The sequence below is a fragment of the Hydra viridissima genome, unplaced genomic scaffold, assembly GCF_058129835.1.
Source record: "Hydra viridissima isolate aposymbiotic clone 2 unplaced genomic scaffold, HvirCarnegie_v1 scaffold_1, whole genome shotgun sequence".
Lineage (NCBI taxonomy): Eukaryota > Metazoa > Cnidaria > Hydrozoa > Anthoathecata > Hydridae > Hydra > Hydra viridissima.
In genome coordinates this window covers 2160468-2169645 of record NW_028324300.1, presented here as the reverse complement: position 1 = coordinate 2169645, position 9178 = coordinate 2160468, and positions in this window count along the sequence as shown.

The window sequence follows — 9178 nt, the reverse complement described above, 5'->3', positions numbered from 1 at the left end:
TTTTTAAAATAACTTTTAAGAGATTTAAATAGTTTTGACTTTTAAAAAATTTAATTAATTTTCATTTTTAATTTTCAGTGAACTAAGCACACTTCTAGTGGTCCTGGGTATATAACTGATCATAATGAGGGCCCGTTAAGAAACCTTCCCCAGGGCCCAAAACTTCTCTAGGCGGCTATGGGTACAAACATGTCATGTGATGCATATACCTAAAGTCGCAGTTAGAAAAGTTGCCTTTTTTTTCTATTGTTTCTCAGGTACAAAAATGTCACGTGATCAATATAGCTAAAAAAATAAAAATACTGTATGATCTCCAATGGAAAGTAAAAAAAGTAAAAAAAGGTTTAAACATGGAAAAAGTTGAATGGTGGATTTAAACTGCAAAAAAGTACAGAAGAATTGGCATCATCTGAATTCCCAGAACCATCAACATCAGCGTCTAAACCTGGACGACCAAAAAAAGTTGTTGATTTGAGTGAACGTTTCAAACGTCAGATAAAGACGATAATTCAAGCATCGATTCAGTGGAAAAAGTCTTATTGATTGTAAGAAGGAAAACATAAAATGACTGGAACTTTACATTGGCAAAACTCATTTTTTACATAGCAGAAAATTAAAAAGATTCTCGCCGTATATTCATAAATTTAACACAGGACGACAACAAATGACACCAAAGGAAGGTTTAGATTTTTTAAGACACTGAAAAGATCATATTAACATACAAAAAAATTCATGACAAAGGCAAGAAATAATTTCCCTGTTAAAGAAAGTTGAAAAATAAAGTAAAATGTTAAAAAATTTTGCAAAGACTATAAAAAGGTATGTTTCTAAATACGAAGGCATTGAAGTATGCGAATCAAGAATTAAAGTCAAGACCTCGGAGAGAATTGTGAAAGTCAATCAACCAAAAATTATTGGGTATTTAGAAACAAAAAACGAAGTCTTTGAAGAGTTCATACTTCTCAGAAGTTAATGGTTCTACGAGGCAATCCCAAGAACATAAGCAGTTTTAAGAAACTTTTTTTTTTTACTCAAAAATTAACCCAAAACTTCTCACAAACTCTTTAAGCTGTAAGGATAAAAATTTCACAAACGCAAAGTTATCACGGTATAACTCAAAAATACCATAAACTTTTTATTTAAGGTTTTTTTTTATTTTTGGCTTCTTGTTTTTGTGATACAAAATGATAACAACTAATCAAATTTGTTATTTGCATATTTTTTAGGTGTTTGTTGAATGTTTAATGTGACTTAAAGATAGGAGACTTATCCATATCTTTAAAAAAATCACGGTTAGAGTTAACGGCGAGGCCCGAGAAAACCCCTTTTGGGTATAGTTATACATATTTTGGGTATAAATATACATATTCAATGGATCAAAACTAAAATTTGAAAACCTTTTAACATCGTTTAGAAGATGCTCAATTTTTAAGATTTTTACTAAAAATTTTATAAGCAAAGTATATGATCTTCATCTTTGTTAAAAGTTTGTTAAATAACAGCTTTCTGTTATTTAATGAATATTTAACAAAGATGAATACTATTTTGATGCTTACTATTTTAAAGGTTAGAAACAACTTAAGTAAAAGAAAATTTTGAAATCAACATGAAACTTCAGAAACATTTTTAGTTATAATGTTTATGAGTGGTCTAAAATTTAAATATCGAAGGGAAAGTTGGTCCTCCATTTCCCACTTTTATATGATTTATAATTTAAAAATTTAGACTCAGATTTTTTTAAATCTCTTTTTGCTTCATTAATTCAAAAAGCAATAAAAAATAAAAATTGCGATAATTTTTGAAAAATTTTATGAGAAAATAGTGAACAATCTGCTACAAAAAGATTTGGATTTAAACAACAAAAGGGTTCCAAGGGGAATTTGTGGTCACACTGTCAAAAGGATCTCCAAAAGTTAAGGAACAAAATTTCAGAGGCCTCTTTTGATAGGAATTTTTCACAATATCAAATGTTAGAATTTCTGTGAAAGTCACAGCAATAGAACACAACATAGCTTATTTCAAAAATTTGGAAAAAAAGCAACAACTCATTTACTGTTTGAAAGAGAAGATGCTAAACATAGTATTGAGTTTGTAGCTGCTGGATCAAAAATAAGTACTACCCAGATTAGTAACATTGTAGCTAAAGTACTTTTGTTTATTGCCAAAGACTTTTAACTTGTTTTGAATTTGATCTCACCAATAGAGCTCCATCTTCTTTTACGAGTTGTTAACCAACTGTTCAAGAACACACCTTAGTATTGGTCAGAATCTGACTAGCCTCCCAAGCTGAACATTCAGATACAAATATATTCAATATCGCAATTCCCTTGGATTATTTAGTGAACAAGCAAGAGAAGCAGTGCATAAAAAAAAATCATGGTAAAATGCTTAAGGTTCAAAAAATTTTATGTGCTTTGTGCTTTTACAGTGCTTTTACAATACCAAACATTTGTAAAGCTGTGGAAGAAATATTTCAACTTATGCTTCCATAAGATTATACTACAAAAACTTGTTTGTATCATTCATAGTAAAACTTATTGAGTATTTTTAAATGTAACTTTGCGACTTAAGTAACAGTGTTTATGAAACTTTTTAACTTTTTAAAAATCAAAAAACTGTGTTTAAAGACAATCTAATTGAAAAGAAACTTGTGCATTACTGGCAATATAAGTGAAAATGTTTCAAATTGAATATCTCTTGAAAAGTTAAAAGATTTTCAAGCTTTGCATAGTTAGTCTAACATAAATGTATATTAGAAAAAATCGGAAGAATAAAGCTGATCAATATTTGAGATTTTCATGTAAAAATTTTATGAAAACCTCAAGTATTGATCAGCTTTATTCTTCCAATACTGCTGCTCGTGAATTTGAACAATTACGCACAAGAAAAGACTTAAGTTATATTTTAAGTAAGACTTATTTTTTTAAATGGTTATAATTGGCCAAGCATTTCTAATTCACAATTTTTTTTAATTTTATTTCAAGTTTTTTGAAATTGAAGAACGACAACGACTTTGTGTTACAATGATAGATGAACTATGTGGAAAAATTTCCTTTACTTAACATAGTGGAGAATTATTTAGAAAAGGTGTAAATAACTCAGAGAAGATTTAATGGCTACAAATTTTCCACAGAAATCAGTATTCGACATTTGGGGTGCAAAGTGATATTTGATGCAATATTATATTTTTTGATACAATAACTTACATTAACAAATACTAGTTTTACAATCTATAATTTGGCAAAGGTAAATAGTTTTTTAGGCTACTCTGTTAAATCTGCTCCAATTGATCGATTTTACCAGTTAAATGCCGCATCACTTGGTTGATTATATCAGTTAACTTACCTATATTTCTCCTTTGTTATAACTAATTGTCTTAGGCACATCATACTTATTCTGCGTTTTCTTGCACCATAGCTTTCTTAACTTAATAATTTTATTTCCGATTTACCTGTCCAAAGTTACTCCATTTTACAGTAATCAATATTTTGCATAACGTGTAAATATCCAAGATATAATCGGCAAAATTCTAAATGCATTTAAGCTACATTAAACATTGAGTTACAGGAAAAAGGATTGAAAACAAAAGCCATCAAATTCCCGAACTGATTGATTTTCGTAAAAATTTCTTAACTTTCTGACAAAACCCGGAGTGACTCGGCTTATCCGGTGTGAAAAGGGTTGACAGTAAACTACTTCTCATTTGAAAACAAATAAATGGGCGTTTTTTTTTTTGTCAAGATTAAATAATACCACAATTCTTTAAAGTCTACAATCTCCTTTAAATATTCTAATCTAAGGGCCTTGAAACGTTTAATGATGGGAATTTAACGGCTGGAAAATGAGTTGGAACCAGATTTGTCGTTGACAAACCTTCAGACCGATGCACAGTGACCCAGATTAAGTTTAAAGCGGCAAAAATTACTGTTAAATAAATGTACATAAGAAATATATCATACATCAAAATAGGGGTTTTTAGGATCAAGGAATTCAAATTCGAAACTTAAAATTATTTTTTACACGCATGTTAGTTGGCAATAAAAGTTGTAAATACTATTTTTAGTAAAGAAATTATTTTCCTTAGCCCAAAACGCTATTTTTTCTTCGTTTGTAATTGAAAATAATTTCAATCAACAGATATTATTTTTCTTGAGTGGCATTATATTTTGACCATAATTTTTAACTATAATTTTAGCTGTATCAGTACAGTAAACTTCAAATTGATCAGTATCGATGTGGTATCCAGAGGATATTGTAATAAAAATAATGTACATTCTCTTCATAACTTCTTTCTTTATGTTATTTCAGAGAAAATCTCAGAGTTCTCAAATGCTCTTCTCAAAGTATTTGCATTATTGCTATTACCAAAGCCTTTCTCATTTACAGACGTTTTTTACTTAATTTATACCATGCATCTGTTTAGGCTTAAAACCACACGCATTACAAGACTTTGCTGACTTTGGGTCAGTTAATGAGTTTACTACTTTCCCTTCAAACATGGTCATATCAATTTTAAAAGTAATCTTAATGGTACTTAAGGGTTTAACTGACTATAATCAAATTATAATTTGAGCTTGAAGATCAGTTTCTCCTTCTTTACAAAACTCTTATGTCTCTTTTTTATATTGCAGGTGAAGAAGTCTACAAAAGTAGCAACTAGAGCATTTAAAAATTTTCCAAAAATTGATTTTTTAAACAGAAGAGGTACAATTGCGGTACTAAACAGGCCATCTTCTTGTTTCGTCTCTTCGGTAAACTTATGGCTATCAGATTTTTGCTTGTAAATACTTTGGTTTGATGCTATACAACTTTTGATTGTTACTTTCACGAAATAGTATTTTATGTACGGTTTTTGGTAGGAGAAACCACAGGTAATGTTTTATAAATATTTCTAATTTAGTTTTTGTCGTCTGCCTTCGAATTTGCCATTTACATATCTCCAAACATTTACATATCTCCAAACATTTACATATCTCCAAACATTTACATATCTCCAAACATTTACATATCTCCAAACATTTACATGTCTCCAAACATTTACATATCTCCAAACATTTACATATCTCCAAACATTTACATATCTCCAAACGGTAACTAACATCAATTAAACAATCAAATCCATGCTTGTAATGGGGGATATTCCATAATATATGAAACGCTGCTTAAAACTTTAGACGAAAAAAGCAAAATACTATTATAGGCTTTTGAAGTTAAATGACACAGATGGCATCGTTGATGGGATTTAGTGTCAGTTATGGCATTTATTGTTTTTCCGTAGATTATAGAACGAATTAAATGATGTTTTAGAAAGATTTAGTTGCCATTAAGTTCTCGCTGGGACGATCTCAATGACTCTATCTGTGTATTGACGTAAACGACTTGATCTTTGATAAAGTTTGTAGTTTATTGGCGAAAATTAACTTCAATAGTCTGCAACTTCAAGAAGAGCACGTAATGGTATTTCTGCAAACAATCGTCTTGCCAGAACTATCTAAGCTATCTATTTCTAATTATATTGGAACGATAGTTGTTTAAAAAATGCTTGAGTTGGAAAATGTCTTATTTTGAAATACCTGTTTATATTCAGCTTGTCCCGATGTTCTATCACATCCCCATTTTGTGACCATACGAATTGCTTCAAGACAATTTTGAGGAAGTGAGGAAATCACGTTATCTAATGACTAAAAAAGTCTTGCAGCTGTATTGTCTATTAACTCTTGAAGAGGTATCTCTTCAAATGATTCACTAACGTTTATATTTTTGGGATAAAATTTTTTTTTTTTTGCAGAAATAAGATTTCATATGGACGATACAAATCACAATTATGATTATTTGCACTTTGATGTATAAAATGATATTGAAGTTTTGTAAGTTTGGCACCAACAACAAATGCCAAATTTCATCTGCAGTTAAAGATGTGAATGGTTTTCCAGAACCCTGTTTCTAACAACAAACATTCGCATAAAGTCAGGAGGTTTACTTTTTATTGAAAAAGTCTTTGTTTCTTCCTACTAAATTCCATTTTTCTCTGTATTTGAAAACAAACTTCGATTGCAACTGTCTAGAAGCATTCGATAAATCTTTCAGTTGTTGCTGCCAAATCTTTCATATGTAAAGCATTCTTAACTTTAGTGACCAAAAGTTCAAATTTTTAATTTTTTTCGGCTGGACTACATTTTCTATAATATTCTACCAGCTGCCGGCAAGATAAGCCAACATTTTCAGATCATGAACCTAAAAGTCCTAATTAAAGTTGTTCCCATACATTTTCTTTTGAACACTTGTCGCTATATCTCGAGCTAAAATTATTGCAAAATTTTAATTTTTTTTGGCAAAAAAATGCAAAAAAACATTTTTTAAATTTTAGATTATTTGTGTTCACCATTTCTACATAATTCAAAAATTAAAAGGTATATAATAAACATAATTTTTTTTTATCTTTACATTCAACAATTAAGAAACATAAGGTACAGTGCTTTAAATTTTTTGGCCTTTTTATGCAGTGATCTAGTTAACATTCTCTGGTACTGAATACTTTCTGAATTCTAAGTAGCAAATTATCCTGAGAATAGTAAAGAAACAACAATCATATTAACAATCTTTATCCTAGTATTATAAAGGAAAAACTCTGTTAATGAAAAGAAACTTAGATTATTTTAAACTAATCCTTGCAGCAAGTTCATAAAGTCTTAATATCTGGTGGAATGAAAATTTAATTTTCTACTTTAGAGGTTCTTGCTGTTGTAGTCCGCCAGAAAAATTTGCAGCCAATTTCCATACTCTAGATGGCCAATTAGTTACTTGTATCTATTCAAATGAGTCTTGAAGCTGTGGTGACGTGCTTGAGCAGCCTGCTCACTATATTTTCTAAGGGAGTCTTGACTCTTTTGGATGAAGTGTTGGATGTGGTAAAACACTGCATGGAATTTTGGAGTAACACTTACTCTGTTTACAACCAGATAAGAGGCCTGAAATGCTAAGATTTTTTCAATATAGTCTGGTTCCAGTGGCATTTTAAAGCAGGCAGACACCACTGCATCAAATTTTCTCAGTGAACCAACAATCCCAAAAATGTTGAAGGCGCAATCTTCTTCTACAAGTCTCTGAAGGTCATTAACATTTTTGAGAAGATTTCTACACTCATTTCCAGCAAACTGACCTCCATGGAAAGGCTTGATGTACAATTTTAGACCACTCTTCCTTCAACGCTTTGAACAGATGTTTGGCAATTCCAAGGAGGAAATGGATTTCCATTGGTGGAATGAAGTCCAAGACCAGAACATTGTCAGCCATAGCCAAAAGAGGCCCATGAACCACATTCAAAAAAATCTTATGCTCTCTTTAAGTTCTGGTCAATTTTCTATAATGGTAAAAGCATCTTCTCAGTAAAGCAAATATTCGAGGAGTTCCACATGCTGATAGGACCTTTGAGTCAACTTCACACCAGGTGCATGGATTAGAGCTTGAATGGGACATCAAATCACATATATAGTTTTCAGGAATCTCTTCTGCTACAGCAACAAACAGCTGACGCTCCACTCCACTTTGTTTTGCTACTCGTGATGCTAAGGTTTTCTTAAAAGGTGAAGAACTAGATTCCAACACCTCCTCCCTTTCTTGAATGCTCAGACTGATCTTAAAGAAACCAACACCACCATCAAGTCTAAGTTTCACAATGTGATGAGTGTAGACTTGTCTTTGAAGCAGGACATCATTTAGGAACTCTCCTAGGTTTTTGCAGTACAGAACTAATTGCTTCCTTTTCTGTGATTTGTCATTGTAGACCTCAATTTCAGTTTGCATGAAATGAAAAGACAGCCTTTTTCCGGTCTCAATAAACTTTGCTTGAAAGTTGGGTTCAACAACATGACTTTGGTAGACCAGTTTTTTCATTGAAGAATTGGACAAGCCAATGTTGGTTTAAACAACTACAAGATCTTCAGCTTTCAGAAGGGGTGTATCTCCAAAAACTTTTTGACACTTGATGGTCCTAAAATAAGCACCTAAAAATTATGGTTTGTTATAGTTGTATGTTAAAAAAATTCACACTTAAAATTCCTTTATGATGTTCAAACATTAGCCTAATTTGTAAACAACATATTCTATATATTTGGCAAATTTTAACCTCTAGGTTGGTGCATTACATAAAAAAGTTTACAAATATAGACTACATAAAACATTGATATTTGTTGGATATGTTTGGTTCAAAAACTAATATATAATTTAAGACCTGTGTACTTAACATGCAACAAATATTTAGGTATTTACTCAAGCATTGATATAGTTTCAAATTAAAGGAATCAGTTGATACCTATTGCCTTTTATTTCATTTAATAAGATAGCAGATAAAAGCATTGCATTTTTCAAGGATCTCTTTGCTAAGGTATTGTATTACTCTTAGTTCAAAGCAAGTACATAGCTTAATGGTAGTTTCTGGAGAAATTTTTAGTACTTTTTGTGAGACACAAGGGGCGGTCACCTCTGTTTTGTGCAAGTTTGGCATTTCCATGTAGAGATGCTTCTTTGGTAGCAACAACTGATGCTGCTATTTGCTCACTGACTAGAGAATCCTTTGTAGCCAGTTGCCTCATATTTAAACGAAATGAGAAATCATTGCAGCTATGTGGAATTGCTTTTCTAAGAAGGGATTAACAATCAGAACACCTTCTTTGGTTTGAAGGTGGTTGAGGTTGTTTAGAAGAAGACTCCAGTGGATGTTTTTCATAGAACTTTAAACGCCCTATTTGATTGATCAGGGAGTCACAGTCCTGTTTAGGTATTGAAGGTCGAACCTTTAGAGTGTTTAATTGAAACATAAGACGGAGTGCAACATTCTCACCATTTTTCTTCTTTCCAAGAGCAATCCTACAAGTGCCATAAATACCTTTTGGAACTCGTAAGTCTAATAAGTTGAATTTGGTGTTAAGCACAATTTGCTGTCTGTAAATCAGTTGGTCATTTAACTCTCTTGCACATTTTTTCATGCAATGGATGCAAACTATTTTTTCTACAGTCTTTCATGAGTTCTCTTTGAGTTTGGCATTTTTAAAAACTGTTCCGAAAATTTTGTTCTACGCAGGATAAAGTAACAGGATAGTTGGTAATTCCCAAAAAAAAATTCCTTGCTAATATTAAAATAAGTTGAAAGGTTGCTATTTTAGTGTTCATGGAAAATTTT